Raw genomic sequence first — 20,040 nt, 5'->3', positions numbered from 1 at the left:
TTTCCCTGTCAGAAGACCATGCTGACTCTGCCTGATTACTTTGCTTTTTTTCTAAACGTCTGCTATTACGTCTTTAATAATAACTTCTCACATTTTCCGCAAGAGAGATGTGAAGCTAACTGGCCTGTAGTTTCTGTCCCCCTCCCTTTTTGAATAAACGAGTTACATTGGCAATAAAGGAGTTGCATACAGAGTGAAGTAACTCGGGACAGGTTAAAACCACTCTCTGTTGAAAAGTTGAGTCATGTAGCTGGACAGTTAGGGATTACTCTCTGTCCAAAAGCTAGGAAACCCGAAATCCTAAGACTTGTGGCCAACCATTTTTCACTTGAAGCTTAAGTCTCAAACAGGGTTAGAATCACTAACAGATAGAGTAATGTTAGCTAATGTAAAACTAGAACAGAAGAGACAAGAATTAGAATTCCAGAGAGCGCAGAAAGAGCAGAGTGAGCGTCAAGAAAGGGAAAAAATAAGAGTGTTCCAGAAGGAGAGGGAGGAAAGGGAGTTAAGGCGGCTCAAACAACTGGAGAAAGACCCAGTACACCCAGTGGAGGTACAGCTAGTGAGGGATCTACTCCTAGCTCAGGACCATGCGCTGAACTCTTAAAGTTCACCCAGTTCATTCTAAAGTTCAATGAAGAGGATGTGGCAGAATTTTTCATCACTTTTGAAAAGCTTGCAAAGCAGCTGAAATGGCCAGCAGAGAACTGGCTACTGTTTTTACAAAGCAAAATAACAGGAAAAGCCCATGAGGTTTATTCACTGTTGCCCAATGAAAATTCATCAGATTATGAGATAACTAAAAATTCTATCCTGGGCGCATATGAGATAGTACTGGAGGTGTACCAACAAAATTTCCAAACCCTCTGAAAGCAGCATTACTAAACTGCCTCGAGTCTGAATGAGTTAAGCAGCTTAGGAACATAGGAGCAGATGTAGGCCATTCAGCCCATCAAGCCTGCTCTTCCATTCAATATGATAGTGGCTCATCATCCACTTCAATGCCTTTTTCCCACATTATCCCCATATCCCTTTCTGTCAGTGGTACTTATAAATCTGTCAATCTCTACTTTAAGCATACTCAATCACTGAGCTTCCGCAACACTCTGGAGTAGAGAATTCCGAAGGTTCACAATCCTCTGAGTAAAGAAGTGTCTCCTCAGCTCAGTCCTAAGTGGCTTCCCTCTTATTTTGAATGTTTGACTGCTGATTCTCGTCTCCCCAGCCTTGGGAAACATATTAGCTGCATCTACCCTGTCTATCCCTTTTAATATTTTGTAGGTTTCAAAGAGATCCCCTCTCATTCTTCGAAACTCCAGAGACTACAAGACCAGTTTGCCCAATCTCTCTTCATAGGGCAGTCCTTCCATCCCAGGAACATGTCTGGTGAAACTTCCTTGCATTCCCTCTATGGCAATAATATCCTTCCTCTGGTAAAAGAACCAAAACTGCACACAGTGCACAAGGTTCGGTCTAACCAAGGTTCTGTACAATTGAAGTAAGCCTTCATTACTCCTGCACTCAAATATTCTTGCAATAAAGGCGGACATACCATTAGCCTTCTTATTGCTTGATGAACCTGCTTGTTTGTCTTTAGTGATGTATTGACGACGACAGTGTATACCCAGTAAAAGCACATAAGAACATAGTTGAGACACAGGTCTAGTCAGACAACAATACACAGTGTTTTCAAACTTAGGGGGGCTTGGTGAAAGGAGAAAGAGCACACTAATGGCACAGAAAATTTCAAACAGTCCAGAAAAACAGACTGAAACAGAATGAGATGCTTCCAGACAGTGTCTTGCACATATCAGATAAAGGAATTGCTTTGGACACGAGATATGATTGGACTTACAGGAGACGATGGGAGAGTGTGAGAAATGAAAGTGCTGACCGGGCTCTTACAGAACCCAATATGGAATTGTCATTACGTCATCATACCAGACCCCCATGAGTAATTAAGGGGGGAGGGCCTTGGAAACAAGATTTAACCCCTGACTGAAACTGGGTACGACACTAGAACCCCGGGAAAGAACACTCGAGAAGACACCCTGAGTGTAGGACTCAGGGAACAGAAGGGCAACCGCAAGTCTGAGACTGGTCACCTTGTGTCTTGATGGGTAATATAACATGAAAGTAGGGAAAGCTTGTACTTTGATGACATACTGTGTGACTAAAACATTTATATGCATTTGCCAGTCCGCTTTTGTGAATTCTTTAAGAGTAAGTGCAGATTAGGCACAACATGATTGGCGATCCTAGATGGGACTTGGTTGCAATGCTATTTATGGCTCTTTTAAATAGTCTCGCCAAGTTCGAACTAATTTAAGAATTCAATGGATTGGTGAACGGTTGAGTAATTATGGTCAAGCCAGATTGGGAGTTAGGATTCCGAAAATAATTGAAGGGCAAGTGGCCCTCGTGGATAGGGTTTGCAGTTAAACAGTGCACGGACCCAGAGGTCTGTCGTAAGCCAATTCCAGACTCCAGCTGACAAGGTTGAATATAGTCTCGGTCAGACTGAGAGGGAAGCGGAGAGAGTGAAGGAACAGCTCAAAAGAGTGGAACAGAAATGCTCTGACTTTCAGACCACATTGACGGTTCTGCTCTGTTCACAGAATGTACCAGTCAGCGGATCATACCAAATGTCAGCAGGAGATAAGTAAATAACAGTCTCAACTCTCAGCACAACGAGATATAATATGCCCGTTTGCAGCTTGGGAGGATGATGACAATGACGATTTCAATCAGGCTGACTTGCCAGATAAGGCCACTAAGTACCATGATGATGGCGACAGTCCTTGATATGGACATCCCCCGAACCCCAATCGAGCCTAAGACACCCACCCTGGCCTTCTGTATGAGCCATTATTAACCGGGGGAGGGGGTGGGTGGGGGGGTGGGGGGTGGTGGCGTTCTCAGAGGGCTCCATGACTAAGTTTATCACAGACTGACATACAAATACAATGATTTAGTGAAATTTCAAATGAGTAAAATCAAGTTACTGTGGCTTTTCATTCAAATGCGTGAATGTTGGAAGCTTCCACGAATGAAATATTATAACATTATTAGGCAGGAACTGAAGAATTTAGATTGGAGGTGGCTGTTCGAGGGTTAATCAACATCTAACATGTGGGAGTGTTTCAAACGTCAGTTGATTAGAATCCAGGACCGGCATGTTCCTGTGAGGAAGAAGGACACATTTGGCAAGTTTAGGGAACTTTGGATAACGAAGGATAGTGTGAGCCTAGTCAAAAAAGAAAAAGGAAGCATTCGTAAGGGCCATAAGACTGGGAACGGCCGAAGTCCTTGAGGAATATAAAGAAAGTAGGAAGGAACTTAAGCAAAGATTCAGGAGGGCTAAAAGGGGTCATGCAAAGTCATTGGCAAACAGGATTAAGGAGAATCCCAAGGCTTTTTATACGTATATAAAGAGCAAGTGGATAACTAGGGAAAGGGTTGGGCCACTCAAGGACTTGCAGGGTATCTATATATGTAGCCAGAGGAAATGGGTGAGGTTTAGTTTAGTTTAGTTTAGAGATACAGCACAGAAACAGGCCCTTTGGCCCACCGAGTCTGTGCCAACCATCAACCACCCATTTATACTAATGCTACACTAATCCCATATTCCTACCACATCCCCACCTGTCCCTATATTTCCCTACCACCTGCTTACACTAGGGGCAATTGCTAATGGCCAATTTACCTATCAACCTGCAAGTCTTTGGCATGTGGGAGGAAACCGGAACACCTGGAGGAAACCCACGCAAACACAGGGAGAACTTGCAAACTCCACACAGGCAGTACCCAGAATTGAACCCGGGTCACTGAAGTACTAAATGAGTACTTTGCATCAGTATTCACCAAAAAGAAGGACTTGGTGGATGACGAGTCTGGAGAAAGGAGTGAAGATAGTCTCGGTCATGTCATTATCAAAATGAAGGATGGGTCGGGCGTCTTGCAAAGCATTAAGGTAGATTCGTCTCCAGGGCCTGATGGGATCTAATGCAGAATACTGATTCAGGCAAGGGAAGAATTTGCTGGGGCCTTGACAGAAATCTTTGCATCCTCATTGGCTATAGGTGAGGTCCCAGAGGACTGGAGAATAGCAACTGTTCTTCCTTTGTTTAAAAAGGGTAGCAAGGATAATCCAGAAAATTATGGACCGGTGAGCCTTACGTCAGTGGTGGGGAAATTATTAGAGAGGATTCTTCGGGACAGGATTTTCCCCCATTTGGAAGCAAACTAACTTATTAGCGAGAGGAAGCATGGTTTTGTGAAAGGGAGGTCGTGTCTCAGTAACTTGATTGGGTTTTTTGAGGAAGTGACGAAGATGATTGATGAAGGAAGGGCAGTGGTTGTTATCTATATGGACTTCCGTAAAGCCTTTGACAAGGTCCCTCATGGCAGACAGATACAAAAGGTGAAGCCACACGGGATCAGAGGTGAGCTGGCAAGTAGTTATCTGAGGCATAGCATAAGAGGGCAGGGAGGTTAAGATGGAGCTGTACAAAATGTTAGTTAGGCCATAGCTGGAGTACTGTGTACAGTTCTGGTCACCGCACTATAGAACGGATGTGATTGCACCAGAGAGGGTGCAGAGGAGATTCACTAGAATGTCGCCTGGGCTGAGCATTTCAGCTATGAAGAGAGATTGGACAGGCTAGGGATGTTTTTCTTACAGCAGAGGAGGCTGAAGGGGAACCTGATTGAGGTATACAAAATTATGAGGGGTATTGATAAGATAGATAGGAAGACACTTTTTCCCTTAGTGGGGGATCAACAACAAGGGGGCAAAAGGTTTAGAGGGGATTTGAGGAAACACTTTTTTCACCCAGAGGTCCGTTGAAATCCAGAACACACTACTTGAAGGTTTGATAGAGGCAGGAACCCTCACAAGAAGTATTTAGATGAGTGCTTAAAACGTTTTATCATGCAAGTCTCCGGGCGAAGTGCAGGAAAACGGGATTAGAATAGATAACTGCGTGATGGCCGCCACAGAGACGATGTGCCGAAGGGCCTGTTTCTGTGCTGTGTACGTCTATGACTCCATGACTCACTAGATATACAATTGCCTTTTTTTAATACAATGGTATTTGTGCTTCTAACCGCGTTTCAGGCAGTAAGGTCCAAACCATCCTCACGTTCTGGGTGAAAAATATTTCTCCGCAACTCCCCTCTAATTCTTTCACAAATTAATTTTAATCTATGTGCCTGATTACTATTGAAGGTAATAGCTTTTTTCCTCTATGCTATCCTTAGGGTCTTCATAAATGTAGAGAATTCAATTAAATCAGCCCTCAATCTCCTTTGTTGCAAAGAGAACACTCACAGTCTATCCAATCTTTCCTCATAGATAAAATTCTCCAGTCCCGATAAAATCATCTGTAAATCCCCTCTGTATCCTTTCTATTGCTATGTCATGTTTTCTGTAACATGGCGCGCTGAACTGTACGTTGTTCTCCAGCTGTGGTTCATCACCATAGTCATAATGGAGCGGACGACAAACAGAGTATCGACGTTGGGAATTTCCAGTTTGGAAATTAGGTGCAAAGGGAAAACCTGCTCTTTTGTCTGTTAGGTTTTACTGGTTGCTCTTACAAGTAAATATTGAAACTAATCTACCATTGATTTGAACTAGATGAAGTAATTAGGTTACTAAAAATGTCATTTTCTATTTTGCGTGAGTTTGTGTGTTGGCCTAGATGAAGTAATTAAAAAATAAAGAAAGGAAAGACTTCCATTTCTATCGTGCCTTGCACAATACACTGGACAAATCACAGGGTTTTACAGCCAATTGACTACTTTTTAAAATTGTAGTCATTGTGATAATGTGAGATATGCGAAGCTCAGTTTGTGTGCAGCAAGCTCAGACAAGCAACAATTTGCTGATGACTGATAGGCCTAGCGGATGGTATAGAGATGGGTAATGTTGTAAAGCTGGAGGAGCTAGGAGACATTGACAGAGTTCTAGAGATGGAGGAGTTCACGGAAATAGGGAGGGTTTTAGGGCTCAAAAAGTTATAGAAATAGAGAGGAATGTAGCGACTGGAGGATGTTTACAGAGTTAGGGAGGGCTGTAGTTGCTAGATGGGGTTACGGAGATAGGGAGGGTTGTAGGAGCTGGAACAGGTTACAAAGATAGTGAGGGTTTTAGGGGTTAGAGGAAGTTGCAGAGATAGGGATGGTTGTAGTGGCTGCAGAGGTTTACAGAATTATGGGCTGTAGGGACTGTAAGATATTAATGAGATAAGAGGGCTAAGGCCATAGTGCAAATTGAAGGCAAGAAAAAAAAAATTGAGGCACTATATGAACACTGGTGTTGTTTTCTATCATTGGATCATCAAACAAACATCTGCTCTCTCACATTTCTGTCCATCTCTGCCTATCAAGAACCATTCTTCATTACTGAATGGGAGATGAGGTCAAACAGACAACATTTCTGTCCAAACATCCTGACCCCCCCAAAGATGATGAGAAGAATTAAAGTTGCCCGATCAATGCTGGAAAGTTCACTCCTGAATGTGAATTTCTCTGTTTCCTTCATTGTTGGTTTTGTAAGAAGTACGGGTTAGGAGCAGGAGGAAGCCATGAGGCACCTTGAGCCTGCATCAGCCTTCAATAATGTCATGGCTGATCATTTATCTGAACTGCAGTTTCCCACCTAATTCACATTTCCCTTAATAGACAGTGTCTACAACTCTATAAATCTCAGTCTTGAATATTCTAACTGACAGAATATCCACAGCTCTTTAGTGTAGAAAATTCCAAATGTTCGGAATCCTCTGAGTGAAGAGATCTTTTCTCATCTCAGCTGAAATGGCGGACAATTTATTTGAGATTGTGACATCGTTTTCTAGCAACTCCTGCCCTGGGGAAACAAACTCTCGGCATCTATCCTGTCAAGCCCTCTCAGACGTTTCTGCATTTTATGCGAATACCAGTCAATCTTCTAAACTCCACAGAGTATAGGTCCATTCGACTCAATAAGCTATCGAAGGAAAATCAGCAAAAGGCACTTGATAAGGTGCCATATCAAAGATTAATACACAAGATAAGAGACCACGGAGTAAAATCTTTGCATAGATAAAGGGTTAGTTAGCTAACTTATACAGCTAACATATTCGGAAAATTACAGCGAGTCAACGAAGGAGAGGAATTCGGAAACAGTTCTTTACACAAATTGTGGTTTAAGTGCGGAACTGTCTCCAATAAAAACAGTACAAATGGGCTCGAGGAATAATTTAAATATACAGTTGATGGATTTACACTAAACAAGGTAGTAGGGACAATACAGTCAAGAGAGGTGAATGGAGTGAGGATAGACATCAGCCATGATTTTCAATGAATGGTGTAATATATCCAAGAATTTGAATGGCCCTCTCCCGTTCCTATGTTCCTACCTTAACAATATATCCAGTGCCAGTATCGAGCTCTCCCAGGGCAGGTAGAAAACCGAGCTCACTGAACATTACCTTGACAGTGTGACCCCACTTTGCACAGAATGACATCATCAGCCAGTAGCAAGACAAAGAGAATACAAAGTTCCCTCTACCAAACCCAATGGCATACCCCCACATTTTCGGCAGTTTAGATCACTGCCAGGGCATGTAAAACAGTGAGCTTCTTCCAAATTACTCTGACACTGTACCTCCACTTAATACCCCGCGTCAACATTGAGCAATACCCAGGCAGCTATAATACAGCGCACCCTCTGGATTAGTCAGAAAATGTACCTCCAATTTAGATACAGTGTAAGCACCGAACATTCCCAGGGCAGATACAGTGCAGGCTCCATATAGATAGTCTTGACACTGCACACCACAGGACATCAAAATGTCCCCTCCCTGGGACATCACAGGGACAGATACAGAACCCACTGAACCCCACAGGGACATCTCTGTCTGGACCCTCCCTGAGAATGCTCATTGTCAGACACTGAACAAGTTACACCCCACAGGGCTATCACAAACTGTCCACTCCATGGAGCTGGTCAGGGTCAGATACACAGTGCAACCCACAGGGACATCGCAATCTGTCCCTTCTTGGGGCAGCTCAGGGTCAGACACTGAACACACTGTACCCACAAGGGAATCACAAAGTGGCCCCTCCCTGGGATAGCTCAGGTTCAGACAGTGTACACACTGCACCGCACAGGGACATCACAACTTGTCCCTTCCCAGGGTCAGCTCAGGTGAGATACTGAACACACTTTACCCACAGGGAAATCACAAAATGTCCCTTCCCTGGGATAGCTCAGGGTCAGACACTTAACAGACTGCACCCCACAGGGACATCACAAACTCCCACCTCCCTGGGACTGCTCAGGGTCAGATACTGAACACACTGTGCACCTCATGGACATCGCAAAATGTCCCCTCCCATAGCTCAGGATCAGACGCTGAACACACTGCACCCGATAGGGACATCACAAAACGTCACCTCCTTGGAATAGCTCCGTGTCAGACACTGAACACACTGCACCCCAGAGGGACATCAAAAAAGTCCCCTCCCTGGGACAATTCATGGTCTGATACTGAACACACTGAAGTCCACAGGGACATCACAAACTCTCCCCTCCTTTAGGACAATTCAGGGTATTATTCTGAGCACACTGCATCCCACAGGATGAACTTTTGTTGCAACATTGCAACTGCAGACTTTGAGAAATAGCTGTCATGCCCTGCCCAGACGACTCTGGTTGTAAGCATATTGATGATTTGTCTTAACTTTTTTTTTAAATCAAGTATTAGATCTAGCCAATTATTGAAAGAGGACCAAACAATTAGTCTACCACGGAATTCCATGACGGGATTGTTTATGTAAAAAGTGATGTTGTAGCTGTTGTGTGATTTACATTTGGAAAGCTGCTACATTATGGTTGAAAGCGAGTGCCATTGACCACATCAATGGATCTTGTGGACAGAATCCACTAGGAATTATGAGATAAGGCAAAACACAGGATCCAATTTACTTAATTCTCATTACTGAGTTGGTGAGAGACTAACTTATACCCATGTGATCTTTGTTTTGATAATCCAGTGCTTCAAATGCAAATATTAAAAATAAAAATGCATGGAAACAATATTTATTGGATCTACTCTGGAGGTTAATTGGCATTGTGCCACTGTTTTTTTTTCATATATAGAGGGTGGGGGTTGAATAATCACAACTGGCTATCCAACTATAAATTTTATTCTTCCGCAGTAATGAATTAAAATACCCTGGCATATCAATCTGCTGTTACAGTCCATATCAGTCAACCTAATAGCTAGTGTTCCTTGAATGAAGTATTCCTCTGATCCAAAAGTGCTGGTGTTCTGTTCCATGGAAGTGAATAGAGAGTTGGCTATCTCTAGAAACTTCGGTTCATGTCAAAACCATTTTGAAGACATTAAGCAGTGTAGCATTATTAATGCAATATTTTCCCATCAAATATAAATAATTTTAAACAAGTTATAATGGCTGTAGAAGTAATGTTGATTGATTTTCAAAAGCAAGACTTTGCCCCATTATTGACAGCTGATTGTTTCACAGTCACAGACAAGTAATATTGCAGAGACAAAACCATCTATGAGCTTATCTAAAATAAATGTATATCCAACCATGTACATGTAGGAATAAACAGGTTGTTAGGTGATTTCTTCCCCAGAGAATGTAGAGCCTCTGGAATACATTGTCAGCTGGTGTCGTGGGTACTGACTTTCTCAGCGGCTTCAAGAAGGAGCTCCATCAGTTCCTGACTGTGAGAAATATTGTGTCATATAGAAGGTACGTTTGGTTATAGGTAGCACGTTATCTATGTAATCTCCTGGAAAAGTGTTTGAGTGTCAGGAGAGCAGGTCATTGGAGAATAAATTTACTAAGTTTTTTCCCCACATTGTCCCAGGGTTTTTATGTTTTTTTGCCACTCCTAGTGAATTCAGATGCGAATTAGGGAAAGGGTAGAATCGTTTAGCCATGATGGCCCAGCTATCTTGATCTGGGGCATTCCTGATGGGCCAGCTAGTCTTCCTGCCTCATTTTCAGAAGTTCATAAGCCAGAAATTTCCCTCTACGTCTCCTCAGATTGCACAGAGACCTTAATGCAACAAATGATGTCAGTACTTCCTTCCTCAATGTTGTCGACAAAGAAGTAAGTAGCAGAGGATGTAAAGCAGACACAAGTTGGTTATGAGATTAGATTAGATTAGAGATACAGCACTGAAACAGGCCCTTCGGCCCACCGAGTCTGTGCCGACCATCAACCACCCATTTATACTAATCCTACACTAATCCCATATTCCTACCAATCATCCCCACCTGTCCCTATATTTCCCTACCACCTACCTATACTAGTGACAATTTATAATGGCCAATTTACCTATCAACCTGCAAGTCTTTTGGCTTGTGGGAGGAAACCGGAGCACCCGGAGAAAACCCACGCAGACACAGGGAGAACTTGCAAACTCCACACAGGCAGTACCCAGAATCGAACCTGAGTCCCTGGAGCTGTGAGGCTGCAGTGCTAACCACTGCGCCACTGTGCTTTCTGATAGCACCATGTCTGGGTTCCTGAACTGTCTGCTTATGCAAGGGTAATGTGGGTGGCTCATCCTCACACTTGATGACTTATCATGTCTACCTCAGGCACCCCAGCAGAGTTTGGGAACTCTCTGACACAGTCTTACTAATGTAAAGTTCCCAACTGCACTACTACCTGCCGTTCCCATCAGCTGGTGGTATTGTTTTATTTTTTTCGCAACATTTTTTGTCTGTTTCAATAATATGTTTGATATTTTAGGGTCGGGTTGGGCATGAACAAAAATTAAAGGCCTCGGATCCGGGTCGGGTTTGGGTTGCCTTTTGTTGGGTCTGGTCCAGAACGGGTTTTAAATTCATCCCGAGCGAGGCTTTATTTCGTGGATCCCTGGGTGCAGGGGGAGGGGGGAGGGGTGTGGGCAGCACTTCAAAACAACCAATGTTTAATAAATTGTTCTTCGACTTCTCCTGTTACAAGCTGCTTCACAATGCAATGTCAGGCACACATGGTCAGCTTTCGGTGTGCTCTCCAATTCTGCCTCAAATGTCACACGGCAGTGACTGGCACATCAGAGCCATCTCTCAGTGTGGGCTCCCGGTCTGGCTTGTGACACAGTGCAGTGACTGGCACGACAGAGCTATGCATCAGTCCGAGCTCCAGGTCTGGCTTCTGACACAGTGCAGTGGGAGGGAAATATGGAAAAACTGTCAAAGAGGAGAAGGCTCTTGCCATCCGCCAACGTGTTAAGAAAGCGGAAGGTTGATCTCATTGTAAATGTTACTTTCCTGTCTCGATAGGGAATCCCCTCACGGAGCAGGAACCTACACCTCCTTCAATTCAACATGCTCGTCCATTACCAATACCCACTATTCAAAAACACAGGGGAGCTTTTAAGGCTGAAAAGAGTCCATAGAAAGTTGACATGTTCATCGAAGCATTATCCAATTTCTGTTTGCTCTCTGCAGAGCAGACTGCATTGGGAGTTGCCAATACCATTTACTAAGTTGGAATAAGTACAATGATATGCCTGATTCAGCCAGAAGCAATGTTTGGGACTCTCTCCATGAAAAGCGAGGAGGGGAAAGAACAGGTGTTGCATCATCTGACAATTGCATGAGATGTTCTTTGTGGGAAGAGGCATGAATCTGGGATTGATGGAGGAGTCAACTAGGGCGTCACAAAGTGAATGGTCCCTTTGAATTGTTGAAAGGGCGGGGAGGGAATGATGCCTTTGGTGGTCACATGGCTCTGTAGGTGGCAGAAATTGCAGAAAATCGTTGAATGTGAAGGTGTTGCTGTGGAAAGTGTGGACAAGGCGAACTTGATCATGGCTCTGGTGGCGACGAGGAGGGATGAGGGCGGAATTGCAGGTAACGAGCCTAAAGAAGGGAACACTTCAGTCGATTAAAACAGAAACCAATTTAGAAACGATATATGGAAGGTGGCATCGTGGGAACTGTTATGACAGAGACGTAGATACCTGGAGAAGGCAGTAGAGACCTGACAGGAAGCAGGACGGGGGAGGTAGGGGATCATAATTAATTGAAATCCATTTGCAACAGTTTTGCCAGTTCACGTAATGTATCAATATCACTTTATAGTTTTATTCTTCCATCTACACTGCTTGCAATGATATCCTGTGTCATTGGTCAATTTGGATATGTAACTGTCTGTCCCAACATCTAAGTTGTCAATGAATACTGTGAATAACTGACTCCAAGTGTGTGAGAAAACTAGTTATATTCTGCCAATTATAGAAGTTGTACATTATCCCTACCCTCTAACCCCTGCTGCTCAGCCACGTTCAAAACCAGGTCAACAAATTGCCTCCAATTCCATGATCTTCAAGTTGTGAGGGGCTCAGAAATCAGGGAAAAATTATGGCACAGAAGGAGACTGTTTGGCCCATAGTGCCCATGCCATGGAGTCATAGGAGCCACCCAACTACACATACTGAATGCCTTGTGCAATCCATATAAATATCATTCATGTTTAGCAAGTCTGGCAGCATCTGTGAAGAGAAAGACGTTTGTCCAGCATCCAATATTTTAGTCACCGCTTCAAAAAAGTCAATCAGGCTTGTCAGGCTTGACTTATACTGTACAAAGCCATGCTGTCTGACTCTGATTAGCTGAAACATTACAAGGTGTTCAGCTACTGTATCCTTAATTATAGACTACAGTAATTTCTCAACAATAAACGTTAGGCTCACTGGTGTTTAATTCCATGATTACCCTTTATTACATTTTTTAAGGCCTTTCAATCACCATAAAACACTCGCTAGTTTACTCCCTTTAGGCCAGAAGTGTCTAAACTTTTTGCGTGAGGAGTCACCTTACATTTTTTGTCATACATGGGGGCGGAGCCGGGGGGTAGGCAGTGAGAAAATTTCAGAAAGATAAAGGCATTAGATTTTTTCTTTTGCTATTTTGATTAATAGTAAAATATTTTTGTGAAGGATCTTGAAATCAGAAGACTAATTTATTCACTTACTTTCACTTCACAATCGTGAACACAGATTTAAAGAGATAACTATCATTGTTTTTTGCTTGCACATGCAGATAATATTTGGCTGAACTCTCGATGTAACGATGCAATATTCCGGATAGATGTCCATCTGTCAGGAGTGATACTGATAGCTCTCTTCCCCCTCTATCATTTTTCTCTGACTGCCTCTCTGGTCGAAACCTTATTTTGGGGCAGAGGCCCTACTATCTTGCTTAAAGGTCGGGGCCGAGCCCAGCTTTGCCGGGCCTGGGAACCATTCAGAAATTTTATGTGGTCCAGGCCCTCAATTTGCCTTAGGCATGGATTCTGCCTTTCTGAGGCAGGAAGTCCCGCCTGCAGGAGCTGCCAGCCAATCTACAGTCCCAGCAGCGCCACAGGGAGCGATGGCCACTGCTGGGATTGCACCCACCTTCAGGAGGATCATGGATGCCGGCGCTCAAATGGTAAGTGGGGTTTTAAGCTTTACCGGGGATAATCTGCTGGGCCCTTGTGAAGGAGGAGGTTGGGGGTCAATCAGGAGGGTAGTGGGAGGTATATGGGCAGAGAAAGCAGGACCAGCTTTCCGTGGGGAAAAGGGTGCTCGCTCAGGAGAGCCACTCCCTCGGGCCTGCAAGGTGGCTACCTGGTATCGCTGGGCTATTACTAGCTGACAAAGTGCCCACCCGCCGGTGGCAATATACCAGCAGTGGTGGAAGAAGTCCCTTAAGTGGCAATTAATTGGCCACTTAAGAGCATCAATTGGCCTGGGGCGAGCGGGCCCTTTGTCACCTTCCCGCCGCTCATAAAATTGTAGCGGAGGTGGGAAAGTGACGGAAATGGCACCCCAGCCTCATGCGCAATTTTTCGCCCTCCCAACCCCCTGTGCTTGCCCGCTCCTTCGGGGGGCATACAATTCTGTGCTCTGCGTTTGTGTGTGTCTCTCTGTCTATGCCTCTCTCTCTGCCCCGCCCCTCCACTTGCCGTGTTGTTCGTCCACAGACGATGCTTCTCTCTCTCTCTCTTAATCTGATGTTCCTCTCCTCCTATCATCATCATCCTCATCCGCCCTCCGCAGCAGCCATTCTCATTGACTCACTCCCGAACTGCCCAAAAACAAATCTGTATACAGTTCTGAACACCAAACTATAGGAAGGATTTGATTGCACTGGAGAGGGTGAAGAGGAGATTCACCAGGATGTTGCCTGGGCTGGAGAATTTCAGCTATGAAGAGAGGCCGAAAAAGCTGGAGTTTTTTTCCTTCGAGCAGAGAAGTCTGAGGTGGGACATGATTGAGGGATACAAAATGATGAGGGTCATTGATAGGTTAGATGGGAAGATTGTTTTTTTCCTTAGCAGAGGGGGTCAGTAACCAAGGGGCATAAGTTTAAGGTAAGGGGCAGGAGGTTTAGAGTAGATTTGAGGAAAAATGTTTTCACGCAGAGGGTGGGTGTAATCTGGAACACACTGCATGAAGAGATCGCAGAGGCAGGAACCCTCACAACATTTAAATATTTAGATGCACACTTGAAACGCCATTGCAATACAAGGCTATGAGCCAAGTGCTGGAAATGGGACTAGAATAGTTCGGTGCTAGATGGTTTCTGAGTTGCTGGCTACATATAGGCATTGCGCGCTACTACCTATCACCAGAAATGGAGATAGGAATTCGAGGTATCGAATTCGTGATGGATCATGTAAAGGTAAGATAGGGGTGGCAGCAAGAAGCAATGTTTTTTTTTTTCAGTTGAGAATGAGATCAGGAAACTGCACTGAAACAGTTATCAATGTACCGGAAAAAGATGCCATGTCTGGCTGGGGATAAAGGTGTCAAGGGACTGGTTGTATAGGCGAGGGATAGGGATGCAGAGAGGCTGCCCGTCCTGGTAAGAGATAAAGATGTAGATGGAAGATACATCCTGTTGACAGATTTAGTGTAAAGCGACTGGACATCCCGGTGATGGATGGAAAAGGAGCGACCTGAATGTTTTTAAACGAGTTAATTTCTAGATAGTCTGGGCGTCCTGGTAAAGATGGAAATGTCGAGGGACTGGCAGTCCTGATGAGGGATGGAGTTGTAGGCACACGAATTTCTTGAATGGATTGAGTTTTACAGGGATTGGTCGTCCTGGTGAGAGATAGCGTTTGGGCAGAATTACACGCTCTGGAGAGACAGAGAGGTTCAGAGGGAATGGACGTCTTGGTGAGAGATGAACTTGTAGAGTAATCGGACGCCCTGGTGCGGGATGGAGGTGTAGCAGTCTAAGTGTCCTGTTTGCCGTGGTACACTGGATGGCCATGGCGAAAAGGAGACTGTTCAGGCGAGGAACCCGGAATAGCTAAAATCGTGGATGGTGAAAGAAGAAGACAAGTGGAGAAAGTAGTGCTGCGAGAGGAAGAATTAAGATCCATCGGAGAGGAACACGTTGAAATGCGAAGTCTATCGAGGTATCCTTGTTTGTGGATGTTTGGAAGGATTTAGAAGGGGCTTTGTGAGGTTGGTAGACTGTGCGATTACAGACTGTGGAGTGAAGAACTCAAGAAGAGATTACTTCAATGATAGTATAAGAAAGGATGACTTGATGTTCGGTGGTGGGGCCATGGCGTCGGGGAGGTGGGAAGACATGTCAGAGAGTTAGGGTTTAGGCTTCTCACGGTTCCTTTCAGCAAACAATGACAGCGACTGCATTGTCAGCAGATTTAATGACAGTGTCAGGGTTGAGAGAATGATGTGCTGCAGATCACAGGGACATCGATCAGAGAGAGTAATCGGGGGCGGGATTCATTTAATCCCACCTGCTTCCATCTTAACACAAACCTTAACTATTTCATTCTCTCCATGCCTCCTTTTCCCTGGCTCTGTATTTGCTAAAAGTAGTTAATCTCTAACATTATATATTTCTGAACAAATCGTATTAACGTGCAAAGCTAGTTCGGTTTCTCTCTCCACAGATCATACCTGAACTGATAAGTGTTTCGAGCGTTATCTGTTTTCAATTCTAATAATGGTCGCCCTCTGCTGGTGGATATTGGTGTTTCAGTTCACGTTGGAATGGAAGAAAAATCACAATTTGTTGGAGAATAATGCACGGTGTAGTCGTTCCCCCGAATGAGTATCAATTGCGCTCTGCTGAAGACTAACTGAAATATTTCGAATTAAATTGCAAAAAACACATTGAATTCTGATCAGATTCTCTTGCTCTCCCGCCAAACACCGGAATCCTCAGGGATAATGTAGCGCAGTGAAACAACATTGTATTGTATCTAGGAATAAGTGTATGTTTAGTACTTGAACCATAATATAGGCATTAATATTGACAAAGGAAAAAATTCCAACTAAAACATTGAATAAATTCTTTATTATTATTTTAACGTTATTTCCATTGTACATTAACACTTACATTACAAACTGCAGTAATGTTTCCACATCGAGCATATAGCAGTGGAGGACGCAGTTACAATAAATGCAGATAAAAGAGACAGACCGTATATTTGTTGCCTGACAGATTCTTTAGCAGGATATGGAAAAGCGATGCATATTACACAGCCAACTTTATATAAACTCTTTATTAATAAACAATGCTTTTAATCACTAGAAGACTTGGTTATTCCATGCAGATCAATGTATCTCATTATTAGCATAGACAGAGAAATGATCCGAATTCAATTCTGTTTTGTACTTAATTAAACAGAAAACACACATTTTCAGACAAAATATGGAGAAAAGTCAAATCCAGCTATTTCAACACACAGTAATATGATGATTGATTAAAATAAAGTAATCTTTATATGGTGAAGCAAAGCACATTCAGCATGTTCACACTGTTGGAAAAGTCTCAGATCTAACTCAGAATATTTTCCACCAGTCTCTGATCCGACTACAGACATCATACACTGGATTAGAGGCTGATTTTTACCTGAAAGGAAAGCAAAACTACCTTGAGAGGGTTGAAACAATGCGCACCACCAAAACAAACAAATCAAATACAGTATATGTTTTCTATCAGAATATTCCCGTTTCAATAAGCCTTCTATTTCAATAGTAAATACACAGTATGTTCTCTCTGATACTTTGTAGTCACTGATAGTTGAAAACACCACTCATTATCATATTACTATCAGAGCCAGCCGGGACTGCACACTGCCAGCATAAATTAATGGAACAAATAATAAAGCATTGGTCTTACCGGGTTGAAGTAGACGTGACATGTTGAACCATACAGTCACTGCCCATCGGCGGCGGAATATCTGGCATTGTGAACGTGTCACAGTGAACATCCTCATTCTTTTCAGGAATGGAGGGACCTGGCAAACCGGGGTCAGTGCGGGTCTGAGTGATGTATACTGCGGAAAGAATGATTATGGATTAATGGTTGGATGAAAGCGGGTTCAGTGCAGATCTGAGAGCTGTACCCTGTGGAAAGAATGCCCCTCACCTTAAACATGTGTTCCCTCGTTACTGACTCTTCAACGAAGGGGAACAGATGCTCCCTGTCCACCCTGTCCATGCCCCTCATAATCCTGTACACCTCGATCAGGTCACCCCTCAGTCTTCTCTGCTCCAGCGAAAACAACCCAAGACGATCAACCTCTCTTCATAGCTTAAATGTTCCATCCCAGGCAACATCCTGTTGAATCGCCTCTGCACCCTCTCCAATGCAATCACATCCTTCCTATAATGTAGCGACCAGAATTGCACACAGTACTCCAGCTGTAGCCTTGCCAAAGTTCTATACAACTCCAACATGACCTGCCTGCATTTGTAATCTATGTCTCGATTGATAAAGGCAAGTGTCCCATATGCCTTTTTCACCACCCGATTATCCTGCCTTTCTGCCTTCAGAGATCTATAGACAAACACGCCCTGGTCCCTTTGTTCATCGGAACTTCCCAGTGTCGGGCAATTCATTGAATACTTCCGTGTCACATTACTCCTTCCAAAGTGTATCACCTCACAATTTGCAGCGTTAAATTCCATCTGCCGCTCTTCTGCCCATTTGACCATCCCATCTATATCTTCCTGTAACCCAAGACACTCAACCTGACTGTTAACCACTCAGCCAATCTTTGTGTCATCCACGAACTTAGCGATCCTACCCCCCACATAGTCACCTATGTCGTTAATATAAATGGCAAACAATAGGGGACCCAGCACAGAACCCTGTGGTACGCCACTGGACACTGGTTTCCAGTCACTAAAACAGTCATCTGTTATCACGCTCTGTCTCCTACAGCTAAGCCGATTTTGAATCCACCTTATCAAGTTACCCTGTATCCCATGTGCATTTCCGTTCTTGCTACGTCTCTCATGTGGGACTTGTCAAAGGCTTTGCAGAAATCCATGTAAACTACATCAACTGCCCTATCCTCATCTGCAGACCTGGTCACATGCTCAAAAAATTCAATTAAATTTGTTAGGCAGGGCCTCCCTCTGACAAAGCCATGCTGACTATTCCTAATCAAATGTTGCCTCTCCAAGTGGAGATAGATTCTCTCCTTCAGAATTTTCTCCAAAAGTTTCCAAACTATGAATTAATGGTTGGACTGAAAGCGGCATCAATAACTGTCTGAGAGCTGTATACTGTGCATTCAAAGATTCTGGATTAATGATTGGACTGAAAGCGGATTCAGTGCGGGTCTGAGAGCTGTACCCTGTGGAAAGAATGATTGTAAATTAATGATTATACTTTTGGCGGGTTCAGTGAGGGTCTGAGAACTATCTACTGTGGAAAGAAAGATTATGGATTAATGATTAAACTGGAAGGGATTTCAGTGCAGTCATCTATGTAAATCTCAATAATGTAAAAGGGGACTGGAATTTCTTGACCGCTGAATGTTTTCCAGCTCCATTCTGCATGCTGTGTTTTACTGCTGGATGAGAGCAGATGAAGTGGATCGGCTATCCCTGAATCAGGTTGTTCAGATTGAACACTTGAATGATTTTCAGTGGGAGTGTTAACAAGAGAGATATCACGCACTGGATAACATCAGGACGCCTTTTCTCAAATAAATCAAACTTCGTTTAAACTAATTTCCTTCAATCACAACATGAATTTACGTCAACCACGACATCTCCGATTGGAAAGAAATTCAAAGTAACGGCAGAGAGCTGGTGACTGTGAGTTGAACTCACCAAGATTGGAGAGATCACCGCTGGAACTTGTCAGTGTGAAGAGATCATCAGGCCCACTGTCGAGCAACAAGTGATCAGTCTGAGCGTCAATGGCTCCAGTCTCAACATCATCATAATCACCCGGAACAAGACCTGAGTGGAAATAATGATTTTCACTCGAATTAGAAGGTAACACTGAATACTTAGAATTATATTATTAGAAATCAATCTACCCGATCCGGCCAAGGTACACAGTGATCTTCAGGTGTAGTGAGATTAGAGACTGGGGAATAGTAGGACCATGTGTTGGCACGGTAGATGAAACTTCCTAGGCCCGCACCATACTTAAAAAGACAGCCTGCAATGGATTGCAAGACAGGATCACTAAAAGATATTGGGTGGTAGGACTGACAACTGGTGTGTTTAGCATATGGCAGCAGCCAGAGCAAGGGTGGCGCCCAGGTTTTCTGATGCCGACCTGGAAGTCCCCCTCCAGGCAGCAAGGGCAAGAAGAGAAGTGCATTTCCTTCGTGTTGGGTGTAGGAGGCTGGCTAAGTAGGCAAAGAGGGCATGGAAGGAGATTGAGGAGGAGGTGAACAGCCGTGAGGTGTTCCCATGTAAGAGGCTGCAGTGCAGGAACAGGATTTCAATGGCCTGAAATAGCATGGCAAGGTGAGTGCTGTGTAGGACCCGCATCAATGTCCTGATGTAGTATGGCAAGGTGAGTGCAGTGTCGGACCCGGATCAATGCCTTGATGTAGTACGGCAAGGTGAGTGCAGTGTCGGACCCGGATCAATTCCCTGATGTAATATGGCAAGGTGAGTGCAGGGCCTAACATTAAACGCGCAGCATTAAATGTCACAAAGGATGAAAATAAAATTGGAGAAGAGGTGCCACCATTCATTGGATTCAGATCCTCCT

This window comes from Heterodontus francisci, chromosome 44 (genome assembly GCF_036365525.1).
Source record: "Heterodontus francisci isolate sHetFra1 chromosome 44, sHetFra1.hap1, whole genome shotgun sequence".
NCBI classification, from domain to species: domain Eukaryota; kingdom Metazoa; phylum Chordata; class Chondrichthyes; order Heterodontiformes; family Heterodontidae; genus Heterodontus; species Heterodontus francisci.
Note: the sequence above shows the minus strand (reverse complement) of the source record.